The 15,259-nt window shown below is 37.8% G+C and overlaps 1 pseudogene; it reads right to left on the reverse strand.

Annotated features, from left to right (window-relative positions):
* Positions 1 to 456: 456 nt before the first annotated feature.
* LOC140603214 (nucleoside diphosphate kinase homolog 7 pseudogene) lies at positions 457 to 2,259 on the reverse strand (annotated as a pseudogene).
* Between the last annotated feature and the right edge of the window lie 13,000 nt (positions 2,260 to 15,259).

Consider the following 15,259-nt stretch of genomic DNA (forward strand, 5'->3'; position numbering starts at 1 on the left):
ATGTCTGGCAGCAGGTAATATGAGCACTAGAAAAAAATTTCCCTTTCTCAAAAGAATTTGGAAATCCAGATTCTCTTATATAATCTTTTATGTGAAATCTCCAATATTTAAAATTTTGCTCAAGCATACCATATCCGTATGCTAGAAATGAGCATGTGGGCCGAAGAGGACACATCTCCATGCCAAATGCAGTCAGTGGGTCACCAGTTGGCAGCTTCTTCACCACAGATTAGCAAAGGCAATAGTTTTCAAACTACAGAGTGTAACCCATTATTGGATCATGTAATCGAGCCTAATGGATTGCAGTAGCATTTTCCAATGAAATAGAATTGCATAGAAGAAAACAATTTAAAATGATAAAATATATCTCATTTAATAAAGATGGGTATTATTACAGGAGACGCACATACACATGCATTTTTTTTGTTCTTTTTTGCTTTTTTTTTTGGTTTTTTGAAAATAAATCTTTATTTTGGACTTTATAAAAAGCAATGCAGTAACCCATAGACTGGTGTTAAATGTTGTCTACAGTGCAAAATCCATGTTCTAACATATATAATAATTGCCAGGAGTACAGTGCTCTTGTTGATCTGGTATTCAGTCAGGTTAAAACAATGGACAATAAAAGAATGAACACATCCTCATGTGCGTGATTCACTCTCGTCTGAATGTCGCAGCTTGTGACTTCTTTGCTTTCTGTACTGCTAGTTATCCAAGATCTTGAAGAAATACTGAACCTCTAAGAGGCCATCATCCGGTAGATCAGTACAGTGAACGGCATTCTGGATCTTAGTTTTACCAAAGATTGCTCTGAGGGTTCCAGGGCGTAAATGCTGGGCAATTTCAGGATCAGCAGGTCCACAGAATTCTCGAAATGTCTTTGTAGGATTATTTTGTTGAATCTCCATTGCTACACAAGGGCCAGAATACATTTCTGTTACCATCTCGTTATACTCAGATACTACTCCTTTATAAACTTCATAAAACTCCTCAACATTAACTCGATCCATGTTGAACATCTGCATAGCTGAGATTTCAAAACCTGCATCCCAGATAGCCATGAGGATCTTTCCTAGCAGTCCTACACTGATGGCATGGGGCTTAATAATGCAACAGGTACAATTGGTAAATTTAGCGGTGTTTGCTGGTCCACAAACTCCACTTGAAGGAAAAAATAACTCCATTTCTCTGGCAGCAGAAGCAAAAGAATCAGGGCCATGATGCTGTCACTATTGAAAAAATTTTTTATGATTAGGTTTGAAGGTCACTGCCCAGGTGATGTTATTCCACTCCTTTACCTTCTATTTAAATGCTTAAATGATTGTAAAATGTGCATCTGCATGCTAGATTTTTTCTTGAACTTTAGCCATTTAAAAAAAAATATTTTATTTATTTGAGAGAGAGAGCACAAGCAGGGAGGAAGGGCAGAGGGAGAGGGAGAAGCAGACTCTGCTGAACAGAGGACCCTGGGATTATGACCTGAGCCTAAGGCAGATGCTTAACCCACTGAACCACCCAGGTGCTCCTTTAGCCACTTATTTTTAATTATCTGCTGGATATTATCATTTGGATAATCCACAGGTCCCACAAACACAGTATAACGGAACGGTTAAAATAATGTGCCTTGTAGTCAGATCTCAGTTTGAATCTTAGGATTTCTTGGTCTGTTTCATCATCTTTATTTTTATTTATTTATTTATTTATTTTTTTAATTTTTATTTATTTACTTATGATAGTCACGAGAGAGAGAGAGGCAGAGACACAGGCAGAGGGAGAAGCAGGCTCCATGCACCGGGAGCCCGATGTGGGATTCGATCCCGGGTCTCCAGGATCGCGCCCTGGGCCAAAGGCAGGCGCCAAACCGCTGCGCCACCCAGGGATCCCTGTTTCGTCATCTTTAAAATCAGGATAATCAAACCACCTGCATAGGGTTTATTATAAGAATTTGTCCTTAGAACAGTGCCGGCACATACAAAAAAAAAAAAAAAAAAAACAAACAAATATTGTTTGAGCACCAAGCATATTCCAGACATTGCTGTAGACACTAGAGATTGATGAGAAAACTATGCTCTTCCAAAATTAGACAGTACCGCTTTTCAGTAGTTCAAGAAAGGAAGTTAAAATTAACAAAACATCTCCTTAATGTTTTACCCGACATGGACAATAATCCTTTTATAATGTAAACTATAAATACCCTTTTCAAATAGCCTCTGAAATGTACTACCTCCTGACCACGAGGATGACTTCTCCCCGCGGCATGTCAGGAGGTGTCCTCTCCTCCTGAGTGTCATGAGCTTCGGCTGTAATTTTGCTCTGTTAGAGAACTCGGGTGCAGGTGGCTTATGAACAATGGAAATTTCTTTCTCACAGTTCTGGGGACTGGGAAATCCAAGATCAAGGTGCCATCAGATTCAGTGTCGGTGAGAGCCTGCTTCCCGGTTGATCTTCTCGCTGTGTCCTTGTAGGACAGGAGGGGCAAAGGGAACTCTCTGGAATTTCTTTCTTAAGCACATTTTCTCATTCATGAGGGCTTTTCTTTCATGACCTAATTACCTCCTAAAGGCCCTACCTCCTAATACCATCACACTGGGTATTAGGTTTAACATATGAATTTGGGGGGTGGGGGAGGACACACATACTCCGTCCAAAGCAATATCCTTTCCCTTTGAGAAGCCTGCTGATGGTGAACACATACACAATCTGCGGTAACCTCCTGATGGAACTCCCTGCTTCCAGATCCATTCCCTTTTAAAACATCCATCACACTGAAACCACTGACTCCCTATAAAATAGATTCTGGCCATGACCCGACACTTTCTAACCTTTTAATGATCCTGCACTGTCATCTGTAGAAGGGCTGGGCTCCTAGTAGGATTTGCCAGGCCCTGTAGGACTGTATCCTCACCTCTTAAGCATCATCTGATTTCAGTTTTGGTCTTGTCAATCAGGACAACTTGCAGTTTTCAGGACATTTAGCACTCTCCGTCAATTGATATTGTCAGGAAGCCAAGCCTGTGATTGCGGTTGTTATGGTTATAGATTAGCTTCTGCTCCTCCAGGCCTCACTTCCACCTTCCAGATAGAAAGAGTAAGAGGGTTGAGAAATGCTGCCCAGGGCTTGGACTGTGTCACATAGATATCCCTAACGGAGACTGGGATACTGTGTACTTTCATTTCCTGATTTCTAGTAGTGGAAGAAGAGAGAAAGGATTGGAATTTGGGTGCTGAGTGGACACTTGTTTACACAACTGGAATGTTTGGAGCTGATTCACCCCTAATAAATCCTCAACTCTTGAGAGTGTTTGTTCCTGCACTGAATCCACTTCGGGTCCTGAGATGTTCTGGTTCCTGGTATTTCTTCAGCCTGTCTCTTAAAGTTTTTCTTTTCCTTCTCTGAGCTATGCTGTCTTTCCAATAAATTCAGTAAGTTAATTTTCATTGCTTGCTACCAACGAACCCTAAATTGATACCGTTTAATAAATAATTCCAGGTGTTTAAAGGTCCAGGCAGTATCAAGCTTATGAATATTCCTCTTTTTATAGTTTAGAATCTACTGAGCACTTACTCCTGTCCATAGAATATCTCAGTGACATTTTAGGATCAAAATTTTAAAAGCCTATTTTGCAGTTGTTGAAGTATCCAAAATAAATTTATGGAAACATAAATATTCACTCAATGGAATATTCAGGTAAAATAAGTTTTCCCATTCCTGAGATCTACTCTTATTTGTACAAATTGTCTAGTGATAGCACTGGTTAAAAGATGGTACAAATGGGTTACCAGCACTTTGTTAAATGAAACTGATCATTATTTAAATAGAGTCATTTCATTAATCAACTGTCATTGACCTTAAGATCCTCTTGATGACTTCTTCAACAAATCCAGTAGAAAAGTATTAGAAAAAGAAAAAAAAATCTAGGAGCTAAAATGTTTCAGAATATAAAATGGGACCAAAGAAAAATAGTAGAAGAGTATAGACTCTCAGTAAAAATTGCATTTGTAAAAATGATAATAGAAGATATCATAATGATAATGATGTCTGTAATAATACTGCTATTACTAGTTTAGGTAAATAAAGTCCTGTTAAAGTTGAATTTTAGATTCATAGAATCTGCTGCCTTGTTTCAGAGCTGAGAAAAGTGAGAGCCAATAAGGTAATCAAATGGACGCTGTCGCTCAGCTAGTTAGCAGCAGAGCCAGGAAGCAAATCAAAGCAGGAGCATGAATATGTGAATCTGGGGTATAAAGGAAGAAGCTCCAGATCTAAACAATAAGATTATTGAAAATCATCATTTTCCTCCTACTGAGGCCATCTGCAAAAATCTTTGTCATTTATTAAGAATTGAATAAGAACAAGAACTGAGCAACAGATTATTTCAGGTGGAAAATATTTAATGAGTGTATCTTTTGTACATGTATGTGTGTGAGCATATATTGTGTGTATGTTTAACGATAAGATTATTTATCATTAGGGGTAGAATATTTTTGATTAAAAACTAAAATTGAAAATTGGGCATATAACAGATTTAAATGTTACTATGGTGGCTATAAACAAAAACAGTAAACTCTGATCAGGTTAAAAGTATATGAAAGAAAATGCAGCATTTTTGTCTAATCTAAGTTGTTTACAAGAAAGCCTACAGCTATTCATGTTTTTTTCTCCTGGAATTTAGAATGTAATTAATCACACACCATAAGCTGAAAAGAAAAACTGCAAGTATAGTAAAAATACAATCTTGTGTCTAGAATTTTGAAAATAATAACAGTTTCATATAAGAATTAAGCATGAATAATTAGCAGTTGTCAGTCAACATGAAACATATGCAAATATTTTACCAGAGGAACATTTTAAGGTAAAGTGTAGTCAGTTGTGACTCTTCTAAAAAAAATTTTAATACCTCAAGCTTAACAACCAGGGCAGATAGCACAAAACTGAGTAATAGTGATTCATTTATCTCTCAAATGTTATTAGAGTGACCGAGGGAAGAGTGGTGACATGAAATGATGGGATAGCTAGGGGCTTTTTAAGTCATAGATATAATTCAGGCATAATTACTTTCATGTTGGTTTTATAAAAAAACTTATAGGTACATTATAAGTAGTCATGTTCCAGGAAATGCAAATAGGAAAGAAATAATAAATATACAACACTTTAGTAAGTCGCAGACTTTTTTTTTTTTTTTTGCAGGGAAAAATACTCTAATTGAATCTCACCTTGTTAGAAAGACATTATTTTGTGCAGAGTCATAGGTGTTCACAGGGAATAATGTTAGGAGTTGTATCAACTGGGGCTATTAGTTGTAAGCAACACAACTTACTGCAGCTAGCATAGAAAATGAATCTGTTGAGAGCTAATAATACATTCTATCTAATAAATATTGATTTTATTACATATCTCAGAGAATTGTTGGGGAAGCTGGAGAAACAGACTCAAAACTGGCCTCCAGGAACAATTCCTAGAACTACACAGTAGAACGGGCCTGAGCAGGAAGTCACTGCAGCCATAGCACCCCCGCAGCAGCAGAATGGATGAGCCAACTCTAATCGGCTTCCTCCTTTGGTCATCTCCCAAGTTCAGTCCCATTTAGGGGAATCTGGTTCACAAAACCAAGGTCACATGTCTGCAGTTTAGCCACAAGGGAGTCTGAGAACGCAGGAGATTTTTGCAAATTGCCCTGGAAACAAGGAGCTCACAGTGTGGATAACTATCACATAGAGAGAGGGTGTTCAAAACATGTGGGAAGTTTGGTCCACAGAATTCTAAGATGAATAGAGGTTGGAAGTTAATTTTAGCTTCTTATCCACTTGGTGCTTAATGATTTCTTTTGAGAATAGAATTATTTATGGCCACTGTTTCTAAACAAGTTGAAGATTACTGTATCTCTAGATGTATGAATATCTGTATATTTGCTCTCAGGAGACTTTATTACTACACTGTCCCAAGACTAGCCACCAAAACTATGTCGTCACTGGCAACATGCAGCTAGGGAGCACTTGAAGGCTGAAAATGTATTTTTTATATATTACTTAAATAAAATATTAATAAAATGAATTTCACCTGTTTAGTTTTTCTTCTTCTTCTCCTTCTTGCTCCTCCTCCTCCAAAGAAGAATCTTTGTCTTTTGCATATCATCAGTCTTGCTGTTTTGAGAACGCATATGTTGTTGTTGTTTGAGGCCAATGAAATTGCCTCAATGAAATTGCCAATGAAAATTAGAATTGGCATTTGTTCCCACCTATTAGGAAATTCTCTTTTCTACCACAGTTGTTGAGAAGGTTAGATGTATGTCTGAAGCTCTCAAAAGCCATCTTCTGAATTAAGAGATGAATTCACCTGAGAAGGGGGCCAATTGATTGGATAAATGGAACACTGAGGTCATTTCAAGCCCTGAACTCATACCAAAACTAGCTTTACTTCTGGGCTTTTTAGGAATGTGAATCAATAAATCCCTTAGGCCAGCTGGGGTTCAATGTTCTCATTTGCATTTAAAAACATCCTAACTGATACAATTATTAAGATCTCTATAGTGGCCTTACGGTATATTCAAATCATCACCAAAAGAATCTAGGAAGTAAAGCTCTTCTAAGTGTAAACCTATATGTATAAACTACTGTGAGTATTTTGAAAAGAAAGCAGTTTCCAGGAATTTAGAATAAAATCTAACACATACAGCAAAATGAGTCTAATTTTATTTCTTTAAGCTATTAGAATGCCAGAACATGATAACAGATTATTGAACAAGTCAAATAAATAGATTCAGCATACTGTTATTATTGAAGCAATTCCAGTCATTTATATTAGGGACTTTCAACTTTTCAGCCATGAAATACTGTATTCAAAATAAAGGTATGTGAAAGCATAATATACGAAAACAGAATGAATGTTAGTGACGTTAAACATCTCTCATCACAGATATTTATTTATTGTAGTATTATTTGAAAGTTCGAGGTAGACATTTTAAAGCAATACACCAGCAGTTGCTAGTAAAAAAGTAAGCCAGAAATCTTGTGAAATTTTTTGCAAGACTCAGCTTTAAGTATTAGGGAGTTTGCCAATTTAAAAAGTCAGAGCAAAAATAATAAGTAAACTACTCATTGTTATTACAGAAACATGGAGCCAATATTTCATTTACAATGCCTAAAGAAGGAAAAGAGGAAAATTTAATAAAGCAGAAGAAAATTCCCATATTACTTGCATTTCACTTTGGATACCCCTGACACAAAGTCTCTGTAATCACGCTGGCTCTACTCTAACCTCAACAGCCTGGGAACAGTTTAGGAATGTGGAAGTGGAAGTTTGAGGTCATTACAGACTGATAGTGGGTACAGAGTTGCCTATTCACATTGATGTTAATTTCTTATAATTAGAGAGCTGAGAGCTCACATGGTTGGACGGTTATGTTTATTCTCTTTGACTGTCCTCCTACCTTCATCTCATCCTGTCCCTAGTCCTCACCCCTACCCCGCACCCCCATTGCAATCTCTTCCCTCTGTGTCATTTCCATTGCCCTTACCCTTTTTCCCACTAAACTACTTTAGCCGTGAGATTGGAGTAGCTGACGTGGTCAGAACAATTAAAAAAAATGAATGATTCTATTTCCTTCAAATTAAAGGCCTCCAGAAGTGCTTTCAGAGAGTCATACTCCTCTGCATGGTTGGGTACCCTAAAGATGGTGTGGACCTTCAATCAACCTGCCTGCGTAACTTATGTTCCCCCTGACTCCTAGCACCGAAATACTTGTTAATACATAGGAAGGAGAATCATGTAACTAGATGTTAGGTAATATATAGATATTAAAAGGGAAAATACGATGAAATTAATTTCCAGGGATCTACCATACCATATGGGCCCCTGGTTATCATTTAAATAGCTAAAAGTTTTTACATTACTTCTAACTCTTGGGCTACTAACACAGATGTGAACATGAAATGCCTCTTTAAAAAGTCAAGTGAAAAATTTACTTGTTAAGCAACTTCAGTGTTATTTGTACAAATTTTTCGAAGAGAAGATCAGTTGCAGCTAATCATCACCTAATATTTATTGTGGAGCCAGAATATGCAAAATATAAAGGAGGAAATCATCTGAAAACACCCACTCCAAGGAACAAAAACAAATCAGTGCATAGCAGAGAATGACACACATAAAGCTGTCTGGTTCAACAAGCAACACCACTAATTGAGGATCTACTATGAACCAAGTCTTGTACTAGGTGTTGAGAACTCACACAACAGCAACAAAGATCTCCCTGTGGGGCATACAAAGAGAGTTTCCCAGTGGTCCAGCCTTGGGATTGTACTACATTCAAATCAAGAGAGAATTTGATCTTTTCTTTTATTATCCACAAAAGTCCTTGTCTGTTTGAATATATGATCTAGGAAAATTCTCATTTAACTTGCTTCTTTACTATATTCAAGACACCCTAAAGCTTCCGGGAACATCTCACACTTTGTCCCTGTAGAACCCTCATTCATTCCTACTCTCCCATTCCCTGCCATCTCGGCCTCGTGATTGCCTTCTCTCCTGTTCCATACTTCACCTATAATGGCAGGTTTCATCACTTGTTGATAATTGTTTTGTGTTTAAGCAGATCGCAATTTCCAGAATCCTCTGGTCTAATGAAGAAGTAAGAAATATAAATACATAATTCAATCCTGGGTGAAAAGCATCAAAACAGAGATAGGTACAAATTTCTAAGAAGTATGAAGGGGAGAATAACTCATGGTAGGCTCAGAGAGAGGGACGTTAGGGGCAGGGACAGAGAGGGCTTTATGATCCGGAAAGCTCTTTGCCCAAGTGAAAATACTGATGGTGCCAGGAACCCCTCCTGAAAAAAGCCTAGATTAATACATATGAAAGGCCCAATTTTTGTCTCCAATACAAAAAGCATTGAGTTTTTATTGAACACTTTTTCCTTTAAAAACATGCTCACCAGTTCTTGACAGTATTTGATGATTACCATACACATAGTTTCTCTGGATTTATATTGATTGGCATGCATTAAGGTAGCCTTTTTCTCCATATGCTGTCCCCTTCCACCACTTCCTGCAAAAATATTTGCAAAAGAGTATGCCTCTGTTAGGAAGCACACACAGACACATACACATCTACCCCTCAAAACAAAAAGCCATAAAATCTGTAACATCAAAAATCATGAACTGATGAATTGTATAAGGAACTACAGCAATATATGAGGATGAACTTAAGATGTAAATTTATAAATCTTCAAAAAGTATTTAGGCTCATCTCTTTAGATTTTCACAATTCTTCTCTTATTATATTTGGAAAGAAAGAAGTATGGATAAACAAACAAACAAAAACCTCTAGGGGACTGTTCCCATTCTTAAGTCATATCTTAAAAGCTCTGAAATTTGACCCAAACATGGCTATGGAGCCAGAAGAATACAGAACAAGTGATTTATCACAAGTAATGGCTGTATTTTCAAATGCACTAAAACCAGAAATTCAAGATGTAGATTATACTGTAATTTTCAAGACTAGTTAGAAAGCCCTCCCAATGGAGCAACATAGTTATTCAATTAGTTAAGGTGAATAAATATTATCCTTTAATTGATATCTCAGTCTGACCCAGCTGGAGCACACTGTTCTTTATCACACACGGTACATTTCTTGCTATAAAATGATAAATTTTAGGAGATAGGGTGTATAATGGAAAAGAAATTGTTCCAGAAGAGATGTGTATAACTTGTAATCTTAAAAATTAATTTTGCCTGGGCTACATTCCAGTATTCCAGAACAATTATTACTAAAGGAACGCCACCAAATGGTAGGAAACAAGAGAATGTATGTCTCTGCACGCCCACTCACAGGCACAGCCTGGAATTTTGTCGGGATCCCAAGAAAACTTTTTTCTCCTTTCTAAATAGTAATTTCATTAAAATACATGTTCTACACGAAGATGTGAATGGAAAAATGGGCAGTGGAAATAAAGAGGCCAAGAAACGGAGTTCTAGAAGTCATCCAGTAAACAACTGCTGAGAAACGTGAACATTCTGGGACAGTTAAGAGTAGGTTAGAGTGCAGAAAATATTTTTAAGATATTTTATTAACACACTTCTGTGAAAGTTACAGATGCTGAAACCTAATTCATCCTTGAGATTTTATGGTTAGCTTATTATTCTATTTAAGAATCTAGCAAATATTTACAACCACTTGCTAAGGGGATTTACACAGTCCTGCTTGGTTCCCACTTATCAACTTGATAAACACCTTCAAGTATTGTGAACATCTTTATAAATGTAACATATTCTATTTCCTTTTCAGTTAAAAAGATCTGATTGACAAACCCTTCCAAATACTTAAGGAATTCAGACAAGTTAAATTAACTTCATGAATACAATAAAACTTGAGTCCTTTTAAAATTCTAAAGATGTAGCCTTAGTAATATCCAGCAAATCAATTATTCAATTACCCACTGAAAACTAAAATTATAAGATTGTCACTCGAAGATCCTAGATTTTTCTCAAATATATAAAATACTTATTATGCATAAATTCTTAACAAAATGATATCAGTACTATGGTTCTGATTATTTTAAACTAATCCTAAATATTTCCAAAATTAAATGATGCTTCTTTCTCAGGAGACAACTGCATCCTCAGTTCACTTGGTTACTTTTGAGTAGTAATTCTGACTGAGAGTGAGATTTGCAATTTGAGAAACCCAGGACAATTATCATCAGCCACTATTTAGGTGGTTATTATTTGAGAAGACTTCTCAGCACACTTAGGATTACTCAATGGCTAGTGATTTTGACCAAATGTAATTTTCATACAAAAATTCCTACAATCCACTTCTCACTGTACATATCTCCATGATTCATGATACAAATAGTGTCTCTATAACCCCTAGTGGGTCCTATGCAATCCCCAACCCCCATCCCCATCAACACCCATTTCCTCTCCTCTCTAGTCTCCTACTACTCTCTTTCTTTCTTTTATTTTCTCTTCTTCTTCTTTTTTTTAGATTTATTTATCCATTTGAGAGAGAGAGAGAGAGAGAGAGCCAGAGGGGCAGAGGGAGAAGGAGAGACAATCTCAAGGAGACTCCGAGCTGAGCCCAGAGCCTGAAACGGGCTCAATCCCAGGATCTGGAGATCATGGCCTGAGCCCAAACCAAGAGTTAGACCCTAACTGACTGTGCCACCCAGACACCCTGAAAATATATATTGTTTTAAGCAGGAAAAGGAAAGGAAGGAATGAAGGAAGGAAAGAAGGAGGGAGAGAGAGAAAGAGATACTCTCTCTCTCTTATTCAATCCACACAAGTTCCCTTGTTACTTTTGCTACTTGCCCCATGTGCTCATGCTTTAGGACCTTGTCGTTGGCTCTTCCTTCTGCATGAAATAGTCACCTCCCAGATGTATATGTGACTTCCTGACTATCTTAGGTCTTTGCTCAGCTATCACCTCAAAGAGGCCTAGGCTGACCACCCTATTTAAAACCACAACACTCTTCCCTCTATATCCTTTCCATTTTTCCTTTTTCTCAATCACCGAACACATCTGACATACTCTACGGTGTAATTATTTACTCATTTATTGCCTGTTTCTCCAAAGCACCATGAGAGACAGGATTTTCTTCTTAGTCAGTGCTGAATTCCTGTCGCCCAAAATGGTGCCTGACGTGTAGATGCTTCTCAAAAAAAATTTGTTGAATGAATGAATAAATGGAGTGAAGTAGCTGACTTCTGGGTGCCACAAAGAGAGTCTACATGGATATTATTTTTTTTTTTTGGAGAGAGGAGCTTTATCCTTTTTAAAGATGCACAGGTGGAGAGGCACTGGAGCAATTGCTTCATCAAGTAACACGTAGGTGTGGAAATAGCCCCTGCCTGTTCCTCCAGCAAGCCTGCGATGATCTCTGCCTGTTTTTTTTTTTTTTTTTTAAAGATTACTTATTTATTTATTTTACAGAGAGAGAGCAAGAGACCCACAAGCAGGAGGAGCAGCAGAGGGAGAGGGAGAAGCAGACTCCCCACTGACAGGGAGCCCGATGTGGGGCTCCATCCCAGGACCCTGGGATCATGACCTGAGCTGAAGGTAGACACTTATAGGACTGAGTCCCCCCAGGAGTCCCCTCTGGCTGTTTTCTAAACACTGTTGGTAGCAATTATTCATGTTTGAAAGTAAGGTTACGTTTCTTTTAAAATATTCCTTCATTGGGATTTTCACTCTTTAAAATCAGTATCATCCTGGGCCCCCTGGGTGGCTCAGTGGTTGAGTGCCTGGGGTTCAGGATCGAGTCCCACATCGGGCTTCCTGCATGGAGCCTGCTTCTCCCTCTGCCTGTGTCTCTGCCTCTCTCTCTCTCTCTCTCTCTCTCAGGGTCTCTCATGAATAAATAAATTAAAACAAAACAAAAAAAAATCAGCATCATTCCTTAAATAGTCCAAAGCAGTAACTGAAGTGCAATTCATTCCATTTCTGTACTGGATTCTCCCTGTTTCTAGTTTGTTCCATTAACCAGAAGGGGGGTTGAGATTGTTTTCTCACGGTACAAGGTCTGAATAGAATAATTAGGCCAGTCAATTCCCAGAGTGCAATGGCTAAATTTTTCGTTCTCAGAGTCACACTGCGTATCTGCAAGCAACAGCACTGTTAGGTATCAAATATTCCACAGGCGTTCCTGTGAGGAGCCCCCCTCTGAGGGCTCAGGGCTGCCTGGTACAGATCAAAATGGATTTTGCCTCCATGTTTATTGTGCAGGAGGGAACTGTGTGAGAGACCCCTCACTTCTTTTATCACTATTAATATGGGAGCAGAACAAAAGAAGAGCTGACTCTGTGGTTCTCTCTGTTCTGAGTGGTCATCTGCTTTATTTTATCATTTATATGGAAAGTACTAGAGTGGAGGGAGAAGTAAAGCCACTTGCCATCCATCCTTTTCGATCAATGTTCGTTGTATAGAAGTAAGATCATCTTGTCCTGACTTGCACTACCCCAGAGAACAACAATTAAACGCTCTTAATAAAGACAATTCCCAGATGTCCTATAGACTAGTCTAACCTGGAACTCCCGAAATACATACTTGGACTCAGAGCAATGCCCAAAGGCACAAATGAAAAAAAAAAAAAAAAAGCAAAACAAACCACTTTCAGGCAGAATCTTGGGATTTCCCAGGCTATCCTTTCCCTGAATTCTGTTCGACTTAAATCAAAAGGTCACCATGTACATTTTGACAGCCTGTGGGCGCCATATTGGATGACAGGAATGCCTCCATTCCCAGAAGAGGAGCTAAGCCAAAGAATGGACTACAACTTGGGGATTATCTTTTTACAGTGGCTATTACCTGCTATATTTAGAAAAAAATGGGGTCCTTTTTTTTTGAGGTTAACCCTAAGATTTTTTTAGAGATCTTGAAAGTTGGTTGCCACTAGGTAAGCAGGAGATTTACATCTAGACAGATCACCCTTGTTTTAGAAAAACCATTTAAATGGACCCTTCAGTTTCACTGATGTAATTATAATACAGAGCCAAACTTTAGAGAAGAACTGCAAGGTCATTATTTACCTGACTGCAGGTGCTGAAAGGGAATCAGGTCATTACTTTTCCATCTGCGTTTTGCTTTTATATATTATGGTTAAGAGTTACAGCTATCCCTTCATTTTATTGAGCATGGAGTTTCCGCTTCTCTTCATCATCTTTCTTATTGTTCTAGAATAACTTATAAGATTATGTGGTAAAATGACTTTGTTATGTCATTTATTATTATGTCATTTATCATGTCAGACTGGAAGTAATATGTCATATATTTTAGATATTTGTGCTATCACTGTAGCAACTCCATAAGGTGGGTATACTGGGAAAGGCAAATTTTATTAAAATAGACAGAATTGAAGAGGCTTCCACCTTCTTGGGAAGGGACATAGTTCATCCCTGTTTAGATAAAAAAAATGATCTTGGAATTTTATAAATCTTTTGTTGGAAAAATATTTGCTAGGTATTGTCTGAATGACTGGGGGCTAGTCGCAGAAGGTGCTGTACTTTCTGCCAACTACACATTGTGAGGGAGTTTGACTTTCTCTAGGAAGCCTGGAAGAAAAGGGATTATCGGCCTGAAAACTGGGAAGAGGGGAAGGGGAAAGGGAAAGATGCAAAGAAAGCGCAGAGGGGGAGAAAGGAGAAAGGAAAAGAGGAAGGGAGAGAAAAGAAAGGGAGAAAGAGAAAGAGAAGAAGGGGCTGTGTCTTTTAGAGACTAGAATCAATAGGTATTGACCTGGAAAGAAAGTTGGCCAGCAAGAAATTCCTTGCGGCAGCAGCGGCTAGTAAATTCTAGGACAGAGTTTATTCCAAGATTTCAGTTGTGTGCTGGGCTGTCTTATGATGCACCTGCTTCTCTGCTTCCATTATCACCTCCTTCACTACTTCACAACATAGAAGCCGTCCCTGGTGCTTTCTAAGGCTGATCCCTTCATCGGCTCTGGCATCACAGGAACTTTATCATATTTACAATCCCTCACTTTAATGTACTCAGTGTCTCCCATCTGGATCCTTCGGATTAGCTTTTAAAAATGAACTAATCCTCCCAATCCTGTCACTTTATCTTCCACCATATGCAAAAATTTACTCAAAATGATCAAAAACTTAAATGTAAGAGCTAAAACTATAAAACTTTTAGAATAAAACATAGGGGGAAAATTTTGTGACATTGGATTTGGTGATGATTTCTTGGGTAGGATACCAAAAACACTGGCAACAAAAACAAAAGGAGACAAGGGGAAGAACTCTTTCAAACTTAAAACATATTGCATATCAGGAAATACTAAACAGAAGAAAGGGTAGCCTACAAATGGGAAAAAATATTTGCAAGTCACCTGATAGAGGATTAATAATTAGAACATATAAATAACTCCTAAAACTCAACAATGAAAAAACAACCTGGTTAAAACACAGAGCAAGAATTTGAACAAACATTTCTCCAAAGAAGATATACAAAGTTCAGCAAGCACATGAAAGATGCTAAACATTACGAATCATTGTGGACATGCAAATTAAAACCACAATGAGCTATCACCTCAAACTCATTAGGTTGGCCATTATGTATATAAGATAACCCCAGAAAATAATTGTTGGTGAGGATGTAGAGAATTTGGAACCTTTGTATGTTGCTGATGGGAGTGTAAAAAGGTGCAGCCATTGTGGAAACCAGCATGGTGGTTTCTCAAAAACTTAAATATACAATGGCCATTCTATTGCAATTTCTCTTCTGGATATATAGTCAAAAGAATTGAAAGCCATGATT

This window comes from Canis lupus, chromosome 13 (genome assembly GCF_048164855.1).
Source record: "Canis lupus baileyi chromosome 13, mCanLup2.hap1, whole genome shotgun sequence".
In the NCBI taxonomy this organism is placed as follows: Eukaryota; Metazoa; Chordata; class Mammalia; order Carnivora; family Canidae; genus Canis; species Canis lupus.